General features: G+C 36.4%; 1 long non-coding RNA gene across 1 annotated transcript in view; it reads left to right on the top strand.

The window, feature by feature from the left end:
- The window catches only part of LOC117083662, a 97377-nt gene that overhangs the window by 66418 nt on the left and 13031 nt on the right, over positions 1-17928 (top strand). The gene's annotated exons all lie outside the window — the stretch shown is intronic.

Raw genomic sequence — 17928 nt, 5'->3', positions numbered from 1 at the left:
CTTTATATTATGAAGTAACAATTTTCTTGATAGTACTAAATTATATCTGAAAGTCGTCAAAATCAAAATGGAGCCCATATTGTTTTTTTAAAAATCTTGATAAGTAGAGCCACCAAAAGCCTTGAAGAGAGGATTTATATGCTTACAGGCCTGACAACAAAAACTATCACAGAGGACTGCAAAAACCGCAACCTTCCACAAAGCCTATTTGCAACCTTACACAAAAAATACCTCTGCAAAAACATCTGCCCGAGAACTGCCAGACCAACGTCAAACGAGAGTTATCCTTGTTATTGATATTTTTAGCCAAGGATAATTATTTCAAAACAACGATGTAGTCTTCCTCATTTTTTCCTTTAAATATCTTTATCTTCCTTTACCTCTCTGAATACACACGTAGTTTACTATGGCACACACTTTCCCATGGCATTTCTCTATTCCCAAATAAATGCCATTTTCTGTTAGAGATCCTCTGTTTGTTATTTACATTATTTACATAAAAATCGTGGCTCTTATATGCAATGACTTAATCCTTAAATATGTTTTACCACATTGTTGTATCTTAATCTTTATTTATTAGAATTCTTGGCAGAAAATGACTCTTGGGACTGAGTTGTAATAGTGACAAACTCATTTTAAGCTAGTTGAATTCATGTTGGTTGTGAACCAATGATTAGAATGTAGTTCAGACTCAAAAAATACAGAATCAGGTTATTGAAAGCCATGAGGCTCTTCCTTTCTCCTCTGGTTGTCTCTGCGTCTCTAGCTCAAGACAAAATTTCTCTATGTAGCAAAAAAACAAAACAAAACATAGCTTTCACCAGTTCCTGAGATTTAGATTTTGTAGTTTGAATCATCTGTAAGAATGATAACATGCTCTAGCTTCTAGATTTAAAAGCTTATGCAAAGGATTCATTATCTAGTCTAGGACTAAGCCTAGCCATTCTGTGGTCACCCTACTAACTTACCTTTGATGAGGCAAGGAGCAGCTATGATACTAACTTGTAATCCCCATGATAATTATGTGATTGTGAAGGAGACAGTTGCTAGAAAAGGAGTACAGTTTAGAAAATTCCAACAATTAAAAAAAATTGGAGGATTAAGATGAGTTTTTCAGTTGCCCAATTAAGAAACTTTTCTCTGGAACATTCCTGACAAATGATCCCCTCTTTGTGTTTAAATAATTCTCATTGTTAAGGATGTATTATTTTGATCACTATTTCTTGCAAAATGCAGGCAGGCAGTTATGAGCTCCAATCTTTAGTCTACCTCGTGTTCCATATGTGACTTTTTACAAAAGCCTAACCTCCATAATCTCAGTTAACTGTCCCTTCTGCCCAGCAGTGCGATAAGGACTAAGTAGAAGAATGTGGCAGAGCAGCGAGCCTCTCTATGGGTGAAGCTTCTGAAAATGTTAGTTCCTGTGCTGTTATAAACTCTTCTCAGATTCTGCTACAAAGTGCCTTGATTTTTGTTCATTCTGCTAGTTCTGTCATGGAGATTCATGCAAACGATGTCAAAATGCTCTTCTACAAAAACACTTCAGATACTTGAGGATCATTGATATGTTTTCTTTAAACGCACCTGGTATATTTGAACCTAAGCAGAATTTTATCTGCATACAAATTTTGTCTTGCTATATTTGACCTCTTATTCCAGTCTGTCAGGATTTTAAACTACATATTCTGGTATGTGGAATTCTAGCTGTCAATCTCAGCTTGGGGTATTTGATAACCATAACTTCTATATCTTATCACATCATGGATAGTAAATATTTGAAAGTATAGACCCAGAGCCGATCCTAATCTTCTCTTTAAAGAATTTTATCAAAGTTGACATCAACACACTTTGAATAAATATATTTAATAATCTACAGATCCACCTATTATCTTTATATTCTAGCCCACATCTTTTTACCTTGCCCAAAAATTTGTAATGGAAGACTTTATCAGTCATTTTCTGCAACTAAGATTTGTAGATTTAATATAATGTCAATAGACATAACTAGGTAAAAGTAAATAAGTCTTTACAATCTCAGAAATTCAATTTTAATAAGATTAATCACTATCGATGTCTAATATTCAGAATTGTGAATGCATCATACAATAATATACATGAAATAGTATTTTATCAAGAGTTAAGAGAAAGATAGAGCAGTATTATTATGAGGCAAATTTCATTTATCTTAAATGAAACAACTACCAAAAAAAAAAGTCTAATTTGCCCCAAGTAGTACTCACTGAATTCATGTTGTATCCTAGCAATTACTCCTCTCTAGCTTCTCCAATGCCATCTGTCTAGTTCGTCCTGTATTCTGTAGAGATTCGGTGATACCACATACTGAATGATAATATTATTTCCTTAGAAATATGTTATAAATAATGCTTAGGTTCACAGGTAAGTCTTCAGGGGCCTAATTATCCATAACGTAGATATTTTTACCTTGGCTACATGTTACAAATCCCTGAGGAACTTAAAATGTTCTAGTGATCAAGCAATTAAATGCAAATTAATTGAATCATAGTCTCCACAGAAATCATTCAAGATTGGTTCTAATGAATAGTCAGACCGGAGAACTGTGGACAATACCATTCTAAGATTCTAAAAGCAGCATTGCTAAGATACTGTGAGAAGAACACTCTTCTATGCCTAAGGTAAATTTATTAAATGGGAAAATTCTATCTTACGTCCAAACATAGTCTTTTTTTTGTTTCCTCTATGCCCTAAGAATGTCTTCACACCTCAGTGAGCTCTGCACTGCAGGGCTTTTCCATTTCCACAGGTAACACAGTTTTTCAGCAGAACTTATTTTATTCTTCCTCTTCCACATTCAAAGTTATCCCCTCTCAACACACAACATATGTGCTTCTCAAGTAGCTTGTGAGGGAATTGGTTGTTACCCATCTAATGTGTCACATGAGAAAAAGAGCTCGTGTCAGAATGCAAATCTAAAGAATAACTGTCTGGTTCACCTGTCATTCTTTTCTTAATCACTTTTTCCATGAAAGAAGACAGGTGTTGATTTACATTCTTGCACAAGTTTCTTATCTCACTGCAGAAGAGTAATAGTGTCCAGGTTGCTATGGGTCCACAGTGCCACAGTGTTATATAGCACTACTAATATTTAGCTTCTTAAAGCATAGTCTGTAGACCAGCAGTAGCAGATTACTTAGATTAGAATTGCAGAATTTTAGGCCCCATCTGAGTCAAAATCTGAATTTTTAACAAGATCACCCAAGAAATTCGCTTCCACAGTAAAGTCTGAAAATCAGTGATTACCATGCACCTTAAAAAGAAAAGCTGATAGGCAAATTTACACACGCACTGCTGGCTGACATGCTGAGAGAAGAATTATCTTTTTCAAATAAAGTAGTGATGGCATAATACTAGGAAGTATGAACAGAATAGCATTTTAATCTATATATCCTACTCCTCTCTCTATTGACTATGTGATATTAGGCTAGTAATTTAATCTCTATGAGCCTCATTTTCTTGTCTTATAAAATGAAGTTAAGAATACTTACATTTCAGAGATTTCATGAGACTTAGTTCCCATGTACATAAAACACCTGGTACAAGTCTGAGATATCATAGATGCTAAGATAAGTCTATGGTTTCTCATAATATTGTAAAGCAGAAAAATTTGGAAGGAAAACCCTGGACAAAGGTGGTCAGGGTTTATGATGTCAATCATAGTGAGCTGATGGTCAGGAGACGTGGATTCTAGTTGTGATTTGGACTTACTCAGCATGTTGGTCAATGTCCATGGACCTACCATGCCAATGCCTCGGTTCTTTATATATGAAAAGAGAATTTTTAAAAAGTAAATTTTGACCTTTAAACTTTATGAATCTGATAGTTAATCAATATTTGACTGCTTTAATTAAATCAGCATTTTCAATTTCTGTAAGTTATATTTTTGACTATGAAGAGTTGAAATTAATTAAATGGCTAGAAATCACTAATGATTGTCTTATATTACCCTTAATTTTGGTCTACTCTTTTCATCTGAATTATTCTACATGACAAGAGTAACACAGCAAAACATTGCATGTGCTGTTTCCATTTCTCTATCATTCTTTAATATTATACAATTTATCTGAATTAATGGGTCATCTCTCCATTTTCTTTTCTATTTTGACCTTTAAAGTCCATGTTCAGTGATTTTATAAACTTTTTCTCAATACACACATTTTTAGCTGTGTCTTTTCTGAAACTTTCCTTGTCTCATTAGTGCCTCTTTTTATATTTACAGAAAATAAAATGCCATCTTTTCCTAAATTCTACATTCATTTTTTTTTGTGAGAAGACAGTGCTACCTGCTGTATTACCTTGTTGTATTTTTCTATTTGATCCATATCCACTGTCTGCAGACTCTCCTGTCTCTTCCCAAAATTGGTGCTACTCCTACATTGAAAGTAATATATGAGCTACATTTTTTAGACTTTCAGAATAATGAGAGGGGTTTGTAAACGACAAGCCAATATTAAAAACTAAGGTATGCCATAGATATTTGTTTTACCATATATTTTAATGTCTCCTACCCCAAATACAAGTGAATGTATAGCAGGTTGAAGAAAGCATCAGTCTCCACATTTGAAGCCTTTTATGAATATGAGGGAACTTGTCCATCCTGGCCATCTTTCACCTACCTGAGAATTACTATTCAAATATTATTTTGTTTTCTCTTTTGAGACATAACTGACAGAGCAGGAGCTTCACCATCTTGGACAAGCACCACCATTTTAAAGTACCCCTTGATCAAAAACCACTAAATCCAAAGGGCATCAGCATAATGGCTAAGGACAGCATGACTATAAACCACAAATGACCTCTCCAACCAGAAACATTCCAACACTAAGATAAACCCCTCCCCAACCAGAAACATGCCAGCCCCAAGATAACCTCCCCTCCAGCCAGACACATTCCAGCCCCGCAATCAACTTCTCCTCCACACAGAAACACTCCAAGCATTCCTGTGATAACTTCTCTCACCTTGAACCCTTAAATACTCTTAGTCTTTAAGAGAGAATGCTCCTGACCAAAATAGCCCGGAAGTCCCTCTCAGGTTTATTCTCCAAAATAAACCTGTGTTTGACTGTTGACCCACTTTTCATGTTTCTTTACCCTTGCTTTAACTCTTACAACAACTTCCATGTTAGTCTACACATTCATCGTGCCTAGTAATTAATTAAAGTAGAACAAGGTCTTACATATTTTTTTTTTTTTACATTCTCTTGTAGCAGGGAGTCTACCTCACATATAGGCCAGCAATCTGGTAACCACCATCCCATCAAGCAGATGATTTTCTGGCAAATTGGTAGGAAAAACAATGCTGTTTACAGCTGTCAGACACTGCAATTCTTTTCGAATTTTCCATAGCTCCTAAATCTCAAATTAATCTAAAATTTGTTGTGAATTCCTTTTAAAACCTGTTTAAGTTTATTACTCAAATCACTCTTTTTAAAAAGTATCAAGAATACTACTTAAACTTGCTCCCCTAACTTGTGTGTGTATGTGTGTGTGTGTGTGTGTATGTGTATCTGAATAGCCATGAATCTGTCACCTACTTTTTTTAGGCTTTCATTTTTCAAATTTTAACCGGAAATCTAAACATAATTTAAAACTGGGGAGTATTAGTTTTACATTAAAGAAGTAGAATCATTCGGGTTTACTGCAGTAAACGTATGCATCCCTTAAAGCAAAGCTTTAATTTAAAGAGGTAGGGAAAGTCAGAAAAGTATATGGTGATCTCTCTTTATGTTCATTTTACAAAATGAGTTCTGCCTTTAGAAAGTGATATTGACTTTCTATTTAAATCTACAAATAGCTAGATATTATCAAGTCAGCAAACTTTCATAAAAACACCTGGGTCCAAACATCATGCAAATACTTACTGTATACATTTCACTGGCATTTTTACCTCTTTGATTTATAAATGCCAGAGGTTTTGGATTGTTATGAGGGAAAAGAATGACACCTTTCCTTGATAAAGATGGGAGAGATTCAGAATAAAAGGTAGCAATCTTTGTCAGGCTGTAGCCTCTAAGATATGTTTTATTATAGTTTGCAAACAGAAGCATTTGTCCTGAACTGCTGGTTTTCTCATGCTGAAACATGTTAATGGAATCACATTACTACTCAATAAAACTACTTAACATATTACAATAGTTTAAGCAGCCCCGTCTAGGAGTTGACTATGAAAACCATTTGCTGCAACAGGAGCAAGAGAAAATAACAGAAAAGTCAAAAAGAAATACAGCATGCCACTCATTATTCACTAAAGCGAATTTTGTATGTGTTTACACAAAAATGAAATGCAAATCTCCAAAATCTCATGTAAGATTCTTGCTTTGATTCCACTGTAACAGCTCTCAGAACAATTTAAAATAAAGTCTTAACTAATGTAAATGCATTTACATATTTTAACTAACATGTCTAAATAATGCAGATATTATTGTTCTTCTCAAAAACAATTTTGGGGCCGGGCGCGGTGGCTCAAGCCTGTAATCCCAGCACTTTGGGAGGCCGAGACGGGCGGATCATGAGGTCAGGAGATCGAGACCCTCCTGGCTAATACAGTGAAACCCCGTCTCTACTAAAAAATACAAAAACTAGCCGGGCGAGGTGGCAGGCGCCTGTAGTCCCAGCTACTCGGGAGGCTGAGGCAGGAGAATGGCGTAAACCCGGGAGGCGGAGCTTGCAGTGAGCTGAGATCCGGCCACTGCACTCCAGCCTGGGCGACAGAGCGAGACTCCGCCTCAAAAAAAAAAAAAAAAAAAAAAAACAATTTTGGGAAATATATGTGACCTTAAAGATACTAAAATGTCAAACACACAGTACACACATACACCCACAAGCTGACTGAAGCTGGCTGTGATTACCTCACTCTGTCATTTTCTTCCACAGAAACAGTCATTAGCTTGCCCTGTTCTTTTTGGTACTAACAGATGATCACCTGCCACGTGGAAAATCTACATCTTACTGTGTTAAGTTCAATTCATCCCAATTTTAAATTTGAAGTAGCTTCATTATATTGTGTGTCATTTCTGAAAGGAGAACCTAAGTTCAGCTAAATATTGCTGAATATCAAAAAAAAATTCAAAATAATGCTTTTCTTTTTCTAATGGAGATACTTGTTTTCAAAAATGTTTTGAAGAGTGCTGGAACTTTTAGACTCAAATAAATTCAAACTCTGATGTATATTTAATGGGACTCAGTTCTGTAGCACCCATTTTCCACGGTTTCTTCAAATTATCTAAAGTGTGTGTCAAAATTCCTATTCCCATTAAACTGATCCAGGATCAGTTTAGATGATTAATTGTATATTACATTTCAAAGTAATATCTAACTTAATCATGGAATTTTAAAAGGCTTGTATCATATATATAATATAACGTAGAAAGCTCGATGTACTTGAGTCCAAATTCTTCTAATAATTCTCCCCTCCTACTCGACAAAGAGGACAGATAAGGGTGAGCTTTATTATTTATAGCTGGTGCCACAGCATAGAATCAATAGTTACTAATACAGCATATCCTTAATCTTTACATTTTTGCCTTGCACCAGGTCAAGAGTGTTATCCCTTGATGCTTTGCCAGAGTCCCATTAGTGACTAAATATAATGAGTTGAATAGTCCCCCCCCCACACAAATTCATGTCTGTTCTGAACCTCAGGATGTGACCTTATTTGGAAATACGGCCTGTATAAGTCAGATCTCACATCGCTAACAAAGACATACCCAAGACTGGGTAATTTATAAAGAAAAAGAGGTTTAATGGTCTCACAGTTCCACATGGCTGGGAAGGCCTCACAATCACAGTGGAAGGCAAAGGAGGAGAAAGCTCATCTCATGTGGCTGCAGGCAAGAGAGTGTGTGCGGGGAACTCCCCTTCATAAAACCATCAGATCTTGTGAGCCTTATTCACAAGCCTTAGAACAGCAGGGGATAGACCTGCCCCCATGATTCAATTACCTCCCACAGGGTTCCTCCCATGACACATGGGAATTATGAAAGCTACAATTGTAGATGACATTTAGGCGGAGATACAGCCAAACCATATCGGAGTCTTTGCAGATGTAGTTAGTCAATATGAGATGATACTTGATTAGGGTGGGTCCCAAATCCTATGACTTGTGTCCTTATGAGAAAAGGAAAAGACACCTAGAAGTATGTGTCACATGAAGGCCATGTGACAACGAAGGCAGAGATTGGAGCGATGTTTCTGCAAGCTAAGGAATGCCAAGGATTGCAGGCAATGATCAGTTACAAGTGAGGAATAGAAGAGGCTCTCGCAGAGCCTCCAGAAGGAACCAGCCCTGGCTATACCTGAATCACAGACTCTGGTTTGCTGGGCCGTGAGAGAATAACTTTCTTTTGTTGTAAGTCACTCAGTTTGTGGTAATGTAATAGGGTAGCCCCAGGAAAATAATACATTAGGCTTATTTCATTGTTGTTTAACATATCTTCTTGCACTTAACGCTATTAATCTCCAGACTTGTGTAAACTTTATGATCCCTTTGCTGATCTCACTAAAGGCACAGAAGAAAACCTAATGAAGTTTAAATTTCAGTCTCTACAATGCAAGAAGCTCTTCCAAGGCTCTGTACCAGATACCCCTGTTAAAAAATTATTTTATTTATTTATTTATTTAATCAAAGAGAATCCCGCAAAACCTTCATTTACTTTTGGCAAAAGAAGTTTCTGGACACCTACTGGAAGCCCAGTAACAGATTGCTAAATAAAGGAATGAATGAGTGAATATATTTATATGCTACCCTTCAACTCTAACCAGCTGAAAAGTAGTATTTAAAACTAAAGTTAATATCTTCAGATATTCAGGATTTCCATGAGCATCATCCTTCATTCCTAGGAACAAGAAGGATTTGGGACAATGATTCTATCATTGTTAAGCAACTGTAATAGGTTTGGTATGGACCAATAGTGGCAACATTTAAATTCAAGATAAATGTGCATGTTAAAATAGATTCCCTATGACTTTATCATAAAATTATTTGAGAAATGCTACAATGTAATTTATTAGTATTCCCTCTTCACATTAAAACTACTAAATTCCTGTGTGAACAAATATATCATATATAGTCAGTTCTCCTTATTCATGGTAGTGATGTTCTATAAAGGTACCACAAATACCAAATTAGCAAATACTGAACCAATGTTCTTAAGGGAAATGTAGAGTTAGATTCCTGAAAGTCTCTGGCCATAACATTTTCATCAATTGACCAATATATAACCTGGTTTCATGTGTTCCCCTTTAATTAGGCCTTAGTGAATATACATTGTTGATTCATTAAAATTTAATTCAGGGTCAATAGCACTACTACTCAGGCCTAAATAAGCTTATCTAAAATCTATATTTTCTCCATAAGGCACATCCTAGGCACCATGCACTGAACACTACGCAACACTTAAGCACTAACCTTGAGAACCATTATAAATTGTGAAATCACCTCAACAAAAGCACAAAAACACGAAGAATGTGTCACCAAGTAGACCACATAAGGACTCTTGTTTACAGTGTGGGACCTGACGCAAGAAGGCGGGGGTCACTTGCAACCTAAGCTGGAAACATGCACGTGGGCAGCTCAGATTTCTTGCTGCTTTCACATGTCTGTGAATGATCATGAAAGTGTCACAACTATTAATTTTGGGGTTACAGATAAATTTTAGGGAGCATGTGAATTTGCAAATATGGAATACATGAATGAGAATCTACTGTATTATGGCTTTTTAATGTATCATTTTCCTTTTTGTTTTCATACTCTGTGATGGCTTGTCACTCTTCTATTTCCTCCAAGTTTTGTCAACTGTCTTGCCTGCCCACTACCACATTTCTCATCTATGCTCCATTTCACCATTTTTAATCCCTGAGTCCGATGCTAACATTTGTTACTCTATACCACGGAATGTTACATGGATTTCTTATTAACATGCTGGCTCACTATTTTCTTTTGGAGGGTTGCAGTTTCTCCTAGATATACTATTTTGGTTAATGGCACTGTGATGGTTAATTTTATGTGTCTACATGTGTGGATCACAAAGTGCCCGGATATTTGGTCAAACATTATTCCATATGTGTGCATGAGGGTGTTTCTGCATGAGCTTAACATTTAAATTAAAATGAGTAAAGCATATTATCCATATTATCCTCCCTAATGTGCATGAGACTCATCCAGTGAATTGAGAAACTTCATAGAGCAGGAAGAAATGCCACCTGACTTCTTGCCTGAGCTGGGACTTCAGACTCCTGCCCTTAGACTGCAACTTATACCATCATCCCTCCTTATCAGGAATTCAGACTCAGACTGGGATTACACATCTCCTACCACTCTTGGGCCTCCAGCTTGCTTACTGCATGTCTTCTTGGGATTTCCCAACCTCCTTAATAATATGAGCTTATTTATTTACTTATTTTCTTTCTTTCTTTCAAGACAGGGTCTTGCTGTGTCGTGTAGGCTGGAGTGCAGTGATGCAGTCATGGCTCACTGTAGCGTTGACCTCCCAGGCTCCAGAAATCCTCCCCTCTCAGCCTCCAGAGTAGCGGGGACCACAGGCGTGCACCACTATATATGGTTCATACATTTTTTCAATTTTTTTTGTAGTTATGGGGTCCCAATATGTTGCTGAGGCTGGTCTTGAATTCCTGGGTCTAACTGATCTTCTTGCCTTGACTTCCCAAAGTTCTAGGATTACCAGTGTGAGCCACCACACTTGCTCCCAATTTCTTACATTAAATCTTTCTCTCTGTCTCTACATACACACACACACACACACACACACACACACACAAGCCATATCATATCTACATATATATTTAATATATGTCATATATATTATCTCCTACTGGTTTTCTTTCTCTGGAGAACTCTGACTGACAGAGGCACCACTATCCTCAGAGTCACCCATATTTTGGATTTATCTTCCATTATTTTCTTACTCCTGTCTCTCACAAATAAGTTTGTCAAGGCCTCTCATTTGTATCTTCCACTAAATATTCCTTGATTATAATAGTGCTCCAACTAGATATTCTAAGCAGAATAGTGGCTGTACAATACAGATTTATTTAAAATAGAAAGCTTCTGTAACAAAGATCTATTGAAATATGTGCCTTGATAGTATTTTATGTCAGAAAGTTGAACATTGTGTAGTACACACAATAATTTTATCAAAGTTCAAATACCAGGAGACCAGAGGGAGCAAGAAAAATTAGGCAAGTTACCTTTGTAAACATGGAGGTTAAGTTAGATATTTAAGGATGCATAATATTTAAATACCAGGGAAGGATCAGAAAAGGGCACCCTTGACACTGAGAATATAAGCACAGACACAGAGTAGGATATGAGCAGAGTCAGAGTAGGATGAGTATTCAGACAGTGAGTAATCTGCCAGAGTAAAGTAGAAGTTTGTGTAGAAAAATGATTGATTTCAATTTGTGAAGAATAGAAAACGCAGTTCATAATTGTGCGTGGCACCCAAACAGAAGTGCTGAGACGATGAAATCGGCAATAATGTGTTAAACCCAGAAGAGCCAATTAATTAGTTCTAGTTTGAGACCTAAGCCCTAAACACAAGGAGATCTGATGCTATAAATTTTCATCCAAGCTCAGGAGAAGACCTGTGTCTCAGCTCAACCAGTGTTTTACAGCAGTACACAAGTGCAGAGTACTGAAAATATCTGGGGAAGATTTTTAGATGGCACAATGACTAGAGAATGCTACTGATATTTAACAAATGGAAGCCAAATATTCTAATCCCACCATGTTGCAAAAAGTAGTCACATACAACAGAGAAATGCTACACGTCAAATGTCAATAGTGCCCCAGTTGAAAACAACTGAGAGAAAGTGTTTTTAATTAGAAATACATAGGCATAGGCAGACTTTGGGAGATGAAGGATCACCTGGAAATTAGGATATGCTGTTATTCCCTCATCTTTCCTATAGAAGCCAGCCACATTTCTCTGAAGAAGTTAGCAATTACTACCTTAAAGCACAATGGTTTTTGGTTGATAGTGTACATAACTCAGTAGTTCTCAAACTTTAGCCTGTTTCTTAATCCCCAGGTGGTCTTGTAAAAGTATGTATTGCTGGACTACACCCTAGAGTTTCTGATTCAGAAGCCTGTCCAACGTAGAATGGAGAATTTGCATGTCTAACAAGTTTATATATAATGCTGAATACCATTGTTTTAGTGGGGGGGTCAGAGGGGAAGCAAAAACAAATACAAAATCGAAGAATGACACCTAGATATTTTTTCCTTGCCTTTTAGTTTCATGGTTAGATGGAAGACAAGTGGAGGGGATGACAGTAGAAGAAGTCTGGCAAGATATGGCAATATTTTGGCTTATAAAATCTTTCTGAAAATTTATTTCTCTTGAATGGGACATGGAATAGAATATTACCGGATTTATGAAAACTATGTGTCCAATGAAATCATCTAAAATTCTCATGGCCAAATGTTCCCTGCTCTCCTTTAGGTAATCTCTTTTGTAGTCAGCTGTTACTATAACAGTCAGCATTCCCTAATATATGCTGAAAAGACGCAATCTCAAAAACTTACTGGTGTATGTTTATTTCTCATTTATGTGGATATAAACAAAGACCACCTGAATGAGAACAAACAAATGCTACTTATTCAGAGCTCGCTATAGCAAGAGAGTCAGCCACTATCAACTGCATTTACAGAAATTTACAGGCAAAGGAGTAGGAAAGCTTTACAGTATAAAAAAGGGGGAAACGGGTGGGCGCCGTGGCTCACGTCTATAATCCCAGCAGTTTGGGAGGCCGAGGCGGGTGGATCATGAGGTCAGGAGATCGAGGCGATCCTGGCTAACACAGTGAAACCCCATCTCTACTAAAACCACAAAAAATTAGCCGGCCTGGTGGCACACACCTGTAGTCCCAGCTACTCTGGAGGCTGAGGCAGGAGAATCGCTTTAACCCAGGAGGCCAAGAGGTTTCAGTGAGCCAAGATTGTGCCACTGCACTCCAGCCTGGGCGACAAAGCGAGATTCCATCTCAAAACAAAACAAAACAAAACAAAACAAAACAAAAAAGGGGGAACACTCAGGTATGCCTTGATTGGAGTCGGCAAGGGAATTGGAGGCAGGCTAACTAGAAATGGAGCATCATAAACAGTTGGTTAGGAGAGCATATTTGCTTTCTTTTTGTTGGTCATAAGCTGGAAATGGGGGCAAAAATTAAAGAAAGGGTTAGTTATTGATCAAGCCCTGGATGTTGGGGGCTGATTGCTGCAAAGGTTGTAGCTTGGCTTCTTTGGCTGCTTGTGGGGAGAGTTCTGTTTTTATATGTGATATGGCTGTTGCCCATTTGTATGTTCAGTCTCTCACTTCCAGTACCCATCAGCATCTTCAGGTCCAGACATATTGCTGTAACTCTACTCTAAGCTACAGATAGGGTTTAAGTCTCCTTCTCCTAATTTTTCAACTGAATTGAGGCATCTATTTTTTTTTTTTTTTATGACAGAGTGCACAGGAGCAAGAGAACTGTTGAAAACCCACAATATCTCTATAATCTTCTAATCAGGATGCATTGGTTATGGCTTCTCACTATTCTAGTGACCAAAGCAAATCATACGAACAAGATTAAAGAAAATAGAAAAATGCACAAAATAATTTCAAACACTATTATTATCTCTCAGAGCCACAAAGTGCCATGACTACACAAATAAGGGGGAAATGGAGCAGGAAGTTGGGTTATTAGTATATCCACACAGAGATGTGTTAATATAATCTGATTCTGAGGGATGTATTATTTTTACTAAAATTCTAGACCATAGATTATTCATGGGAGTTAATACTTGGTTATCATATCTCTGATTACATATGTTTATGTATTTTACATTATGTATAACTTCAGAAATCTGATGACTAATAGAAAATGTGAAACCATTCTAATTTTCCACAGTTTTAGTTATGCTTTCAATTTATTTTGTTTTTTACAATATTAACAATTGTTTGTATTACTCTTGTGCTGAATTTCTCTGTGAAAAAATAAGAATTAAGGATATATTAACTATATAATTGTAGTATTTGGATATATTGTTAGTAGAATGATTCTAAGACTTATATTTAACTAATAATTATAAACTCCTTATATACAAGTATAGATGAGTTTTTTTTTAACTTTTTCATTTATAGTATTACTGTAGTGTTAAAACCATGAATTTAGTATTCATACTAAACGGGAAAGTCTTTCCAGTAAAATTTTTAGCACTTCATAGTTTTACCCTCTCTATTCTCTAAGCTCCTTGAAGTAAGCTTGATATGATCCATCTAAAGTGAATGCCACTAGAAGAATAAGGAGCAGGGAGGTAAACATACACAGCTAAAATACAGAATCTGTAGAAGCTCCAGTGTCATCTCTAGCTTCTCTTATATATAATAGGCTTGAAAAGTTCCTCTGCTGTATGGACTGAAATTTCTCTTTTATCTGCAAACTGCGATCGATTCAACCAGCTGGCGAGTAAACGAGTCATTAGGGTGTCTCTCAGCTTCAAACCCACACTTCTATACTCTGGGGTGCTGTGGCTGGAACGCTGCAAACACACATTGCTTTGCTAGGGGATTCTTTGTTATGTTTTGCAGATATTAGAAACTAAAGGAAACCAGACAGTCCGTGAAGGGCAAAGTTACTTTTGCTTCTTCGTGTTTTGCATCACCTCAGCAGAAGTCATTTACCCTGGTAACAGAAGTGGATGCCGCTAACACGGCCACAGTTTCTCATTTGCATCCCAAACTCTTAGAACCAGCCTCATGAAACAACATCAGTGATACACACCCAGCATGTTTTTTGAATGTCGGAGCTGGTACTGCAGAGAGCAGCACCTCCATATTTCTAGATTCTGGTTATCCTAACCTGTTCCTGTTGGTCTGTAAGTGTCGACAATGGTGGCTACTTTGTGTAGTTACTACCTCTGTGTTATTTCTATTTGTATAATAATTTCCCAATAGAATTACTAAATAATTCTACTTAATAATTTTTATATACAATTTCTAATTTAGCATTTCACTCTACCAATAGCTATTTATACAAAATTGCTTATTAAATGTTCTCTGTTAAAATGACTGGAGTGGTTCAGATTTCTTTACTGGAGTCTACCTGATAAAAAGAGAGCTAAATTAATTTTTTTCATTAATTAAAAACAAAAAAAAGAAAGCTTAGATTTTATTATTTTGATTATTTTCCTTTACACCTAACAAAGGCAAGTTTCAAGCAGAAAGTAGCATTTATTAGCAGTTGGGATGAGAAAGAAAAACAAATAATCTCAAAATGTGAAAAATGCACAGAAAAAGCAAGTCTTGGCATTCTGTTCTTGAGATATTTATGGAAATTAAAACTCTGTTCATTCACAAAAAAGCAATAAAGCCCAAAATGTTTACATAGTTCCCCCAAACAGTAATAAGTGTTGATTGCCTCCTGCCTTCTTGTGCACGTGCCCATACCATTGCCACATTGCTTTACCGTCTGGACAAAAGCTTTGGCATTGCTCATACCTTTCACACTTTGCTTCATGTTACTTTGTTTGTGTGGAGCCTCTTACATTTGTCCCTCAGAATAACTCCTCCACACCCGATAAGGCCAGTTTGGAGATGTGTCCCACACCCTCCAGTCAGTACTGCCAGCTTCCTTTGCTAGGCTCCCTGAAGGCCTTACTAACATTTAAAAAATAAATTGGTGTACATACACACATACACACGTGTGTGTTTATATTTTATTCTAATTACATATTTGGTTATTGGTTTTCATTATAATTTAATTCTGCCAGGTTAGAAATCATGTTTTATCTATTCCTGTGACACTGTCTGACATGTAACTGGTATTCAAAAAATATGTGTTATATGAGAAAATAACTGAATATTAATTTACTTTATGATCATTGGCTAAATATATTGACAAACTATGTGTATTAAAAGCCCCGCAAAGCAGATGCACATAAAGATTTCACACTTGGTTAATAGCTCAGGATTCTATTAAATTGTTTTCTATTTATACAAAGATGCCGTCACCATTTCATAGCTAGAATTTGGGTCTAGTAATATGTTTAGGGGTAAAAAGATTGACTGAAAAAGTAAACAAGAGAGGCAGTGGTTTGTGTAGGTAAGCCGGCTGAAATGCACTTTTAATTACTAATTGTGTATGTATTAGATATTTGTTATCATTTTCAGAACTATTTCTCATTTCATGTGATTTTTCTGTTCAGTTCTTCCAATCGTCAAGCACCACAATAGTATGGATATGTTGTAGGCTCAGTCTGTGAACAACAGAGATCTTTCCTGAAATACATTCAAAAGGAAATATAATAAAAGCACAGTGGCTCACGCCTGTAGTCCCAACACTTTGGGATGCTGAGGCGGGCAGATCACCTGAATTCAGGAGTTCGAGACCAGCCTGACCAACACGGAGAAACCCCATCTCTACTAAAAATACAAAATTAGCAGGGCATGGTGGCACATGCCTGTAATCCCAGCTACTCTGGAGGCTGAGGCAGGAAAATCGCTTGAACCTGGGACGTGGCAGTTGCAGTGAGCCAAGATCACGCCATTGCACCCCAGCCTGGGCGACAAGAACGAAACCCTCTCAATAATAATAATAATTAATTAATTAACTAACTAACTAATTAAAAATAAATAAATAAACAAATACATAAATGGGTCAATCGAAATACTTATTTTAGACTCCCCCTAAATGCAAGACAAAGTAGATCTTTATACTTTCCAAGATCTGGAAGTTTAATAATTAGGGGTGCCTGGATATGCTTGTGGACATATTTCTCAGCACAGACGTGAACTTGCAGAAAATGAAGCACAACAGATGAAATAACTGCTGTGAGAGATGGAGAAAGAGAGAGAGGTGACGAATATACCAAAAAGAAAGGTTTCTAAAAATATGATTTGATCATTTGAGTGTGGTGATGCCTGAGTCTACTGGGCTCAATTCTAAGACTTTGCTGGTAAGTGATTTTTTTAATTTTGGGGGGATTAAACTAGATCGAACTTTGTCTGACTTTGACAGTAAGGTTCTTGATCATACTTCCTTTGAATTATTTCTGTTAGCATGGTTCTTTGAGAACTTACGAAATAGTTTATATGACTTCACATCCTACAATAGAGTAGTTAATTGTGAAAATCCATAACCCAGGCTTCACTTCGGATATATTAGGTAGTACTTATTCACATAACCAACAAATTCTCATAAAACCTAGAACCAAAGGAATCTTAATATCTTGCTCTTGAACAAGTGTAATAATTTCATACATTATATCTTGGAGAGACGGATTACTAACTTAAATTTCATGTACCCAGTGAGTTTGAGCTTCCAGCTTCACAGTGTAGACCATAACAATGATGAAGAGAACATATAAACTTCTTGCCTATGTGGATTTAAAATATGCCTTTGTTTTGTTCTGATTTTGCTGAGTTATTCATTTTTAATTGACAGATAAAAACTATATATATCTATAATGTACAACATGTTTTGAAATATGTATACAATGCTATGTAGATACACACTAAGAATGGCTAAATCAAGCTAATTAACACATGCGTTACCTTACATACTTCTTTTTTGTGGTTATAACACTTAAAATCTACTTTTTTAGCAATTTTCATGAATAGCGTACACTGTTATTAACTATAGTCACCATGTTGTGCAATCGATCTCTTGAACATAATTAACATTCATGTAATGTCTAATCTTAACACAATACTGAGCAAACATACTCTTACATTTGACAGCTCATCGTATGTTTGAGTACAGCTATATTTTCTTCTGTGTCTTCTTAATTCTAAGTTAAACAGTTCATATTCCTCAAATATTCCTTTTGAAATAAAATGCAGAGTGTCTGCCATTTTCCTTCCTTCTCCTGGGTGCTCTCTGTTTTCATTA

Source organism: Trachypithecus francoisi, unplaced genomic scaffold (assembly GCF_009764315.1).
Source record: "Trachypithecus francoisi isolate TF-2019V2 unplaced genomic scaffold, Tfra_2.0 Lachesis_group0, whole genome shotgun sequence".
Classification (NCBI taxonomy): Eukaryota; Metazoa; Chordata; class Mammalia; order Primates; family Cercopithecidae; genus Trachypithecus; species Trachypithecus francoisi.
This window is presented reverse-complemented; position numbering and strand designations above follow the sequence as displayed.